This window comes from Medicago truncatula, chromosome 3 (assembly GCF_003473485.1).
Source record: "Medicago truncatula cultivar Jemalong A17 chromosome 3, MtrunA17r5.0-ANR, whole genome shotgun sequence".
Lineage (NCBI taxonomy): Eukaryota > Viridiplantae > Streptophyta > Magnoliopsida > Fabales > Fabaceae > Medicago > Medicago truncatula.
The window spans coordinates 21,646,853-21,657,059 of NC_053044.1; the positions used below are offsets into that span (position 1 = coordinate 21,646,853).

Genomic DNA, 10,207 nt, shown 5'->3' on the forward strand with positions numbered 1-10,207 from the left:
ATGACATATCCTTGTACTGTTCCGGTGGAAGTGGGTGAAGCTTTAGGGCTGCAGTCTGCTTTGCAATGGTTGAGTGATATGCAGTTTGACAATGTGGATTTCGAAACAGACTCTAAGTTGACAGCTGAAGCCTTCCTTTCTACTAGAAACGACTTATCTGAATTTGGATGCATTATTTCCTCCTGTCGTTCTTTGTTCAGTACTTTCTTTTCTAACTCTAGGGTGGAGTTTGTTAGGCGACAAGCCAACGTGGTTGCTCACGCTCTTGCAAGGGAGGCCACGTCTTTAGCTAGTCTAGCCGTTTATTTTAATATACCCAATTGTATTGAAACTCTTATTATAAATGAAATGCTATAAGCATGTTTTTCCTTCAAAAAAAGGGAAAAACACACATTAAATAAATATCAAAATAATATAATCTCCACCATATCTTCACTCTCAACAGTTATTATGCATAATCTCTTCTTTTTACAAATCACTACAGCACATTATTTTCACACTTACAACCACCAAGCACAAAACATCATCATATATATGTATATGGACTCTCCTATCGACTTATATGAATGCGGTACCACACCTACTCGTCATTTTTCCAAAGTTATGTTACTGGACTTTCACTGTATATTTTGGCAGAGGTATATTACTGGACTTTCACTACATAATTTGCGACAGGTATGTTACCGGACTTTCACTACACAACAATGCAAGACATCATGCTCTAGACTCTACATGGACGCATAGAATTAACCTCAACAAGTATTACAAGTACACACTCATCACATAATCCAGATACTAATGCAAGTACACAAAACATGATCACCACTCTCATCATCATCATCGATAAATATCATCACTCTCATCATCTTTATAAATTAACCATCGACTCTCTCATCATCACAACAACATATACATCGTCATTCTTATCATCATTCTAATATAACCTCATCATTTTCTATCGTAGTAATATATATATATATATATATATATATATATATATATATATATAATATTAATCATCATCACTCTCTGTCAAAGTTATAGGACTCCTCATCATTACTCTCTTTCATCCGCTTATACCATCACCTTATCTCTTCATTAATCCACACTTTACTCGTGGCTCATTCTACGCTGACATCCCTTTACTTTATCGTATTATTCACCTCACAAGCATACTCTATTCTCTCATCTATTCGAGGCCCTCTATATAATTTACCTCTGTTATCATATCCAATTCCTCATTCCTAGTGTCAAGATGTTTTCTTCTTCATTATCATTACATAATCCCCCCCCACATAACTAGGTTCTTCCTCACCATTGTCATTAACTCTTTCATACTTATCCTCCTCAATAAAACTGTCTTATATCTTATTTCTTTGTTCTCATGTTCGTAGTCATTTATGCATCGTCCATTTCCCTAATCTTAACTTTGTTCTAATTTAAAGTTGTTATCTCACCTTATCATTAGTTTCGACTTCAGCAACTTTCCTAGCTAAGACTATATTACAATTCAAGGGTTCATTCCTTCGATACTAGTCGTTATTATTATCGTCAATCGTTATAACTATTATCTCTCATCCTCTCTCCTATTCATCTTGCTCTCTTCTAATCGATCCCCATTTTATTCATTGTTATCATCACTCCTATTATCTTTCATTACTTAATATACAACTCCTTATCTTCCCTTACATTTCGTATTAAAGACCCTCTCATCGTTTAAAATCATCTAAATTAGACCTTTATATTCTCTATTCAATTTTACACCTTATACATTACTATCTAACATTCATCTTAAGTTCTTTAACTACCTTCGCTCTTTTACTATTTCACTTAGCACTCATTATTGTTTTAAGGAGATTATGTATGATCTCATCAGTTACTCGGAAAAGCACCTACGTGATATCCCTTTTTACTCAATCATGTGTTTTTAGACTCACCACATACCCACACTATTTTCTCTATTGGAGTCTCATTTTATAAACCTTAGTCAACTGGATATCTTTTCTCGCAGTTATTTGCATCGCCGACCTTACCCAATGTTTTAACTCCTACTTGCAACATAACCCACTTCATAATTTACTCGTCACCCTAAACAAGATTTGTCATCGGTATTACTCGTCATTCACAAACAACATTTATTACATCATTCATCGTCACCATTCAACAGTTATCATCTCAACATATATCTTCATCATGCGACAGTAACCCCTCATCATTAAACAATATCTTACACGAGCATGTGCACACATCACATCCCTTTGTTATTCATTATTACATTTTGGAATCTACTTTCGTCATTCGTTCTCTCCGTTAGTACCTCTTTCATTCTAATAGTATACCCTATTCTCCATTATGATTTAAGTGTTTACCTCTCTACTAATATTCCTCGTAGGGTCATCCATACTATCTTTCACTTCCTATTTCCAAGTCATCTTGACATTCATAATTTCTCATAGGCTATTATCTTTGGTTCATATTTAAGTTTGTTATTATCTTGAGGTAATAACTTCTACTTATACTCAAACACACTCCCTCATCTATAAATGTAATTTAGGGGTCGTTACATTTAATTTACACACCAATGGATTTCTTAAAATCACTTCTACTTTTATAGATGTTGAAGAGTACACTTAAAGGATTGTACTGAAATTTCATTAACAACGCATCATGACCCACGTGCGGTGTTTAAATCATAAATCATAACTCAGGTTCTAGAGAGACTAATGGATTCCATCTAATGGCAGATGAAATCTAAAACCTTTATCTACATCTTTCATGAATAGACCTAAATCCAATTCGGTACAGAGAAAGGTGGAAAGATTGGTTTCCATGAACCTAGGAAGATTGCATGACCGAGCTGACACCTGTGTAGTATTTTGATTATAACTAACGTTGTATATGTATTATGGAAGTGATACCAAAGCCATTGGAAAACTAACATCCATACCTAAAACTTTCATGAAGACACCTAAGCTCAATTCGGGATAGAAAAGGGTCAAAAAGGCACAAGAAGGCAACACTCGCAGTTTTGACAGCACGGAAAAAAAAGACACAACAAAGCAGTCCCACATGCGGGGCTGCCTTGCTGCGCTCAGGCGGTGGCAAGCTTTGCCCAGGCATGGGCAGGCAGTAGCCAGTGACCTGTGTTGCAGCTCTGTGCAGACCCGATTTTTCCGTTTCGTCCGAAAAACTCAAATGTTAACCCGATTCCAATTTCATTTTTGACCCTAAATTCTCCAAACTTGGCCCTTAACTTCATCCTATGATTACCCTAACATTAAAAATTAATCCTTCCTCGACCCACCAGATTATCCACTCTTTTTATGATTAGGAAAATTCAATTCGAAGACCTAAGATTGTGTCCCCTCAATTCTCATCTTCCAGCTTCATCTTCTAATTCATTCATTAGCAATCTCTAATCGCAAATTCGTATCATATCAATAAACTTCTACCCTAACCTCTTCACAGCCCCACAATAAAAACATAAACCCTAGAGATGAATAGATTCTCCCCCTTACCTCGAATCTGTAGAAACCTTCGGTTTGGCTCGATGTTGCTGCACTACGGTTCCGCTTCTCTTCCTCTGCTATTCTTCTCCCTTTTCTCTATCAGCAAAACTTATATGTAACCCCTAATATTCCTATTTATATTTGCGCTCACTATTCACTATAATTGTCTTCTTTTCCTATGCACTACTCTTTTACTTATCCCCTTCCCCACTTATTGTAATCTTACTTTCTACACCCAGAACTCTTTATTTATTTTGTTAGGATCACACTCCTCCTCGTTCCTTTTAATTTTCCCAAACCACCTCCCACTCCATGTCATTATTTCTATTTTCTCAACAATAACATAATACTCAAGCACAATCGACATCAACAATAATATTAATCAAAACTCCACCTATTAGACATCATTGATTTAACTAAAAATAGAAAATTAGGGTGTCACAAATTACTTTAGTAAGATTAAAATCGACCCCAAAAAATTACCCTGTGCTTGATACGGATCACTATACATGTATAAATAAAAAAGAACCATTATTGAAGAAAAATAAAGGCATAAATTAACTATTTAAATAATAAATTTTGTTTACAAAAAATTGAATAATTTTTTTTATAAACGAAGAGATTGGTTAGACATCAACAATACAATAAGTAGAAATATCCCAACTAGATTGCCACCTAACTTAAACTCTCGTCCTCTACCATCTAGGCCAATAATCCTCTAAAAGCACTAGAAATAGCGAAAAAAAATGACAATCTAAGGAAAACAATAAATTGGCAAACCATCTGTCTTATCGCGATAGAAATACTATTAACAAAAATTGCGGCAAAGTGCTGAACCATGAAAATTTCCTCTGCGGTAAATTTAGACTGGTTGCAAATTGGGGTTGGTTAGCACTTTACTACCATCCATTTGGAAAAAAAAATGTATAATGTGTTTTTTATGTAATTATTTACATGGTTGAATTTATCTATGTAAAATTATATTTTATTTTATTTAAATTTTAATTACATTAGTAAAAATAATATCGACCCCAACAAGTTTTTTTTTACTAGCCAAAATAGAATATAATAATAACCACCAGAGTGATTCATTTCGCACAAGGTGTGCAAAAGAGAATCACTCTCAAAATATTTCAAGTTAGTTTGTGCTTGGAAGAGGTCACTATACAAATATAAATAAAAAAGAATCATTATTGAAGAAAAATAATGGCCTAAATTAACTATTTAAATAAAATAAATATGTTTATAAAAAAATTTAAGAATTATTTTCAATAATCGAAGAGATATGTTAGACATCAAGAAATATAAGAATCATCCCAACTAAGGTGACACCTAACTGAAACACTCATCCTTTACCGTCTACTCAATATATAGTAAAAAAATAAAAGGAAAATATGTATACAAGAGAGGGGATTAGGACAAAACCCTCTAAAAGCAAAAGAAACAATGAAAAAAGAATGATAAACTAAGGAACACGGTAGATAGGAAACCATTCGTCCTATCCCAATATAAATCATGTAAAAAAAATTGCTGCAAAGTGTTGAACCAATAAACTATAGGGATTCTACGATCATTGGTGGTTAATTTATCCGCACAACAATTTCCTTCGCTGTAAATTTAGATTGGTTACAAAGAATTCAATCACCACAAGTATTACATAAATCATTGAGGGAAACTCGAGAGTCCGAATTACCTATACCCATGATATTCTAGAAAATAATCTTCATTAGGGAAAGGAGGGAAGAACACCCTTAGAGTGGGTTTGATAAGCTGATGTAAACCTGGAGATAGATGGGGTTGAAACAAGGGTTTAGAAATCAAACTAGAGTCTGTATAGAGTTTGCTTTTGGCAACAAACACTAGGGTTGGGTTGATTCACTTTGGGAAAAACTATTAGGATTGAGTCTCTTGGTCACGGAAAGAGATTGAGGCTTTGGGTAGAATTAGGCGGAAGACTTATTCTTGTAACCCATTGATATCTCTTTTGTAAAGTTACTCATCATTATAATGAAACGGAAGGCTGCTCTCTCCCCTAGACTAGGTCAATTTGAACCGAATTAGGTAAACAAATTCTCTTGTGTTCTCTCTTTCTTTTCTCTCGTTGTTTTCTACTTTTGTTTGTGATTATAACTTCCATACATTTTATTTTGGTTGCTTGACTATCAGTTGCTCCACACATCAAATTTATTATTGGTGTGATTTTTCATCGAATTCACAACAGCATGCATAATCAATTTTTATGGAATTAACCGTTAAGTCAACTTCTATTATAATATAAATTCAAATGTACTTCAAAGTTTCATTCATGAATGTCTTTTGTTAATTTAATAAGAAATTATAGATTCAATTTTTAAACAAGCACCAGATCACTAAGTTAGAAGGATAAGGTAAACAAGGATCAAAGTGTTAGTGGCAGGAGAAACATTGGGTACGGGCTTTCGACCCCTCAAATTTATCAATTGCGTGATTTTGGTCTCTATTACTATCATAAACCTCAAATAAATCTAACCACATATGAGAGGATTTTAAATTAGAAAGTGGTAAACTTAGGGGATCATAATACCTCCAAAGAAACTAAAGGGTCCAAAATTGCACAATAATAAATTTGAGGGGTTAAAATTGCAATTAAACCTAAAAAGATAATACACTTCAATGCACTCTAGAACAATAAAAATAAAAGTTAACAAATTAGATGTATAGAATAGAAGAATAGTTTAACAATTACATTCATCATACAACATAATAAAATTAAATGAAACACGTTGTTTCATAACTCTCCAAGTTTGTTCCACCAACGCCATATAAAATACTTCCTATCATTATTGTCAAAATTCCAACTTAAATCATAAAATCTAGGATTTTGTGACTTTATTCACCTTCAACAACTAAAATTCATAGCAGAATCCTAAAATAGACAAATTCTTATCATTGTTGTCAAAATTCCGACTTAAATCATAAAATCTAGGATTTTACGACTTTATTCATCTTCAACAACTCAAATTCATAGCAGAATCCTAAAATAGACAAATTCCTATCATTGTTGTCAAAATTTCGAATTAAATCATAAAATCTAGGATTTTTCGACTTTATTCACCTTCAACAACTTAAATTCATAGCAGAATCCTAAAATAGACAAATTCCCGGTAAAATCGTATCAAAATCGTGAAATCCATACAAAATTGCAGGATTTTAAAGGGTTTTTAATGATTTTGTCTATTTTTTTTAGTCATTTATTTATAAGTGTTTTGTGAACTTTAAACCAAGTCATTTATTAATATATACAATTTATAACAGTTATTTTGCACTATTTTTATTTTGGACATCCATCAATTTTGATTTCGATTTTACGATTTCTTATCGATTCTACAAAAGTAGTTGAGTAAAATGCTTCGATTTTAATTGCAATTTTACGATTTTTTATTTTTCTTTTCCCTTTCGACCTGAATCAAAATCTCAATTTTGATAACCTATTCCTTATAATAATTACTAAATCATTTCCCCCTCACTCCCCTTATGTCACATGTTCATACTCCAAATATAAAGATTTGTTGAATAAGGAGCATGAACCTATCAGCATCTTCAGTAAGCTGGTAATCCAAATTTTTATTCAACATATGCAGGAAATAATCGACATAGATCAGCACATGCAAGATTAATTGAACAGATTGACTTAAGGAATGCCAAGTACTGTAAAAGACAAGTTCCTACCTCAAAAACAAGAGTTAGAGGAACACCGGTATCAAGATAAGTAGAGAGAGCCTTATGCCCTTGTCGATATCCTAGTTGCATTTTCGGCCGACGCATCTTATCAATTTCCTAGTTGTACAATAGCAAACCTATAACTCATAAGTTGCAATGAGAGAGTGGCTTCATAGCATGTAGCAAATCTGTGACACGCTCGCGCCACTATCGCTTTATGATATTGAACCTTCACTTCTAGCCAAGCCAACCAGATAAATTTTGCTATATAAGTTCTCATCAATGATCGAATTGTTATAAAATGTGTATTGTGACAATCCTGATAAAGAAAAACACAAAATCAGGTCTTTAGATTACTTAAATTGATGTTGCAACTATGTTAGTTCTTGCATAGAGGAGCTTGTGTGGGTATCTCTTCATAGGAACCTTGATCTATTGTAGTGTCATATAGCCTCGGCGTCATAGCTTGTGTGGGATCAGAAAAGCCGTTCCAGGACACGCCAATGATTTATGATATTTTGATGTATAATTTGATCAATTACATATATCAAAAGAAATAATACCTTCACAACACCGAAAGCTTCATTGTAATAAACACACTCATCCCTCATAGCACCAAAAGCTCCAAAAGTACAAACACACAATTAATACCTAGACTCGTGGAATCGTACGACTCAATTGAATAAACTGAATTTCATTTCCGAGTATGTAAAAATTTGAGTTTACATTTGAGTAAACTTGATATTAATACCTCGACTAGTGGAAACGTAAGACTATGCGTTGATTCACGATTTTAACGACCTTGTTTTAGGAGCTCTTATGTGACATAATTAGATAATTTTGTACAAAACTTGTGATATTTACATCTGATCTGACTATATAATGAAGGTTTTTTTTTAGTGGCAAATGTTGATACAATAATGCATTTTGCAGCTCAAACTCATGTTGACAACTCTTACGAAAATAGTTTTGAGTTCACGCAAACATCATTTATGGAACTCATGTCCTTTAGAAGCCTGCAAGTCTCAAAAAATCAAGTCAAGGGGTTTATTCATGTTAGCACCGACAAATTTTATGGCGAAACCGATGAAAATGCAGTTGTTGGAAACCATGAAGCCTCTCAGCTTTTAGAAACAAACCCTTATTCTGCAATGAAAATCGGTGCCGAAATGCTTGTTATGTCTTATGGTAGATCATATGGCTTACCAGTTATAACGACTAGAGGGGACAGAGTTTATCCTTTTAGCCATGAAAGGAAAGAATCTATCGATTCATGGCGATGGTTCTAATCATGTTAGAAGCTATCTCTATTGTGAAGATGTTGTTGAAGCTTTCGAGATTATTCTTCATAAAGGTGAGGTAGGACATGTTTACAACATTGGTACAAAGAAAGAGAGAAAGGTGATTGATGTTGCAAAGGATATATGTAAGCTTTTATCATTGGATTCTGATAATCATGTTAAGTTTTGTTGATAACAGGCCTTTTAATGATCAGAGATACTTTTTAGATGATGAAAAATTGAAGAAATCGGGTTGGTTTGAGAAGACTAGTTAGGAAGAGGATTTAAGAAAAACAATGGATTGGTATGTTAAGAATTCTAATTGGTGGGGTGATGTTTCTGGAGCTTAACTTCCGCATCCAAGAATGCTTGCAGTGCAAGGAATTGAAAAATATAACGATGCCTCAGATTCAACAATGCTAATGATAACTGAGTTGTTACTTCGGTTACGAGGAACAACTATCTATCACCGCAGAAGGCTTTGTTCAAGTTCTTGATCTATGGTGGTACATGGTGGATTGGAGGGTTTTTAGGAAATGTTTGGGAGAAGCAAGGCATAGAACTTGAGTATGGTATAGGATATTTCGAGGATAGATCAGAACTTTTGGTTGATATCAGGACTATTAAATCAACTCATGTTTTCAATGCTTCTGGTGTTATTGGTGAATTGAATGTGAAATGGTTTGAAGATCATAAGTCGGAAACTATTCGCCCCATTGTTGTAGGTGTTTTAACATTGGCAGATGTATGCAGAGAGCGTGTCTCCTTTCGATCAATTATGCCTTTGGTGGTGGTAATTTTGAAGACAGGCCAATTTCCGCCGATTATTTTATTTAGAACATATGCGAAGGTACGTTCCAAAAACCGAGGTTTTAAAAAATGCTTTTAATTTCTCGGCAGCCACACTGAACTTGTAGCGGAGCCGTATTTGACTTTAATATTCTACAATACCAAGAAATGCATCGCGACCACAATGTGACCGTGACCACCATTTAAAAGCTTCTTAAAATTTTGCATTTTACTATTTTATGTAGCATGATTTTCATATGAATTTTTTTTACCACCACATTGCAACTACAATTGTCGCTGCATCATTTGCACTTGACTTCAATATTCTGCAATACAGAGGGCTGCGACACAACCATTGTGACTGCAACCACAATTGAAAATTTTCATTTTGCATTTTTATGTTGCATTGTACAATTTTTATGTGTCAGGTGGAAGAGTTTCTGAAGGAATATGAAAATGTGTACAGCTTCAGAATTTAAATTGAGATGTATAAGAGAAATGCAAAGGGTGGAACTTAACAAATCCTGGTATTATGACATGCAATGAAATTCTTGAGATGTAAGAAATATATTTACCCTAGTTGTAAATGGGTTAATTCTAAATCCTGGCTCAATTCTTTTCTCCAAGTATTAATCATATGGATGCATCAAAATTGAAAAAGGAATTTCCTGAACTTTTAAATATTAAGGAATCATTAATTAAATGTTTTTGAACAAAAAATCAGAAGCTTTGGTATTGATAGTAGCAAAATTAACTATTATTGTGTAAATGTATACATAATGGTCTATGTTTTCATTTTTCCTTTTATTGGTATTGTAGGACTCAAGGAAAGGCTATAGTTTCTAGAAAGGCTGCATAGACTCAATCAAATGAAAACAAATGATATTATTTGATCCAATTGTTTGCAATTACAAGATTTCTGGTTTGAGG

The 10,207-nt window shown here is 33.6% G+C and overlaps 1 pseudogene; it reads left to right on the plus strand.

Annotated features, from left to right (window-relative positions):
* Positions 1-10,136, plus strand: LOC25490656 (trifunctional UDP-glucose 4,6-dehydratase/UDP-4-keto-6-deoxy-D-glucose 3,5-epimerase/UDP-4-keto-L-rhamnose-reductase RHM1-like; annotated as a pseudogene).
* The last annotated feature ends 71 nt before the right edge of the window (positions 10,137-10,207 follow it).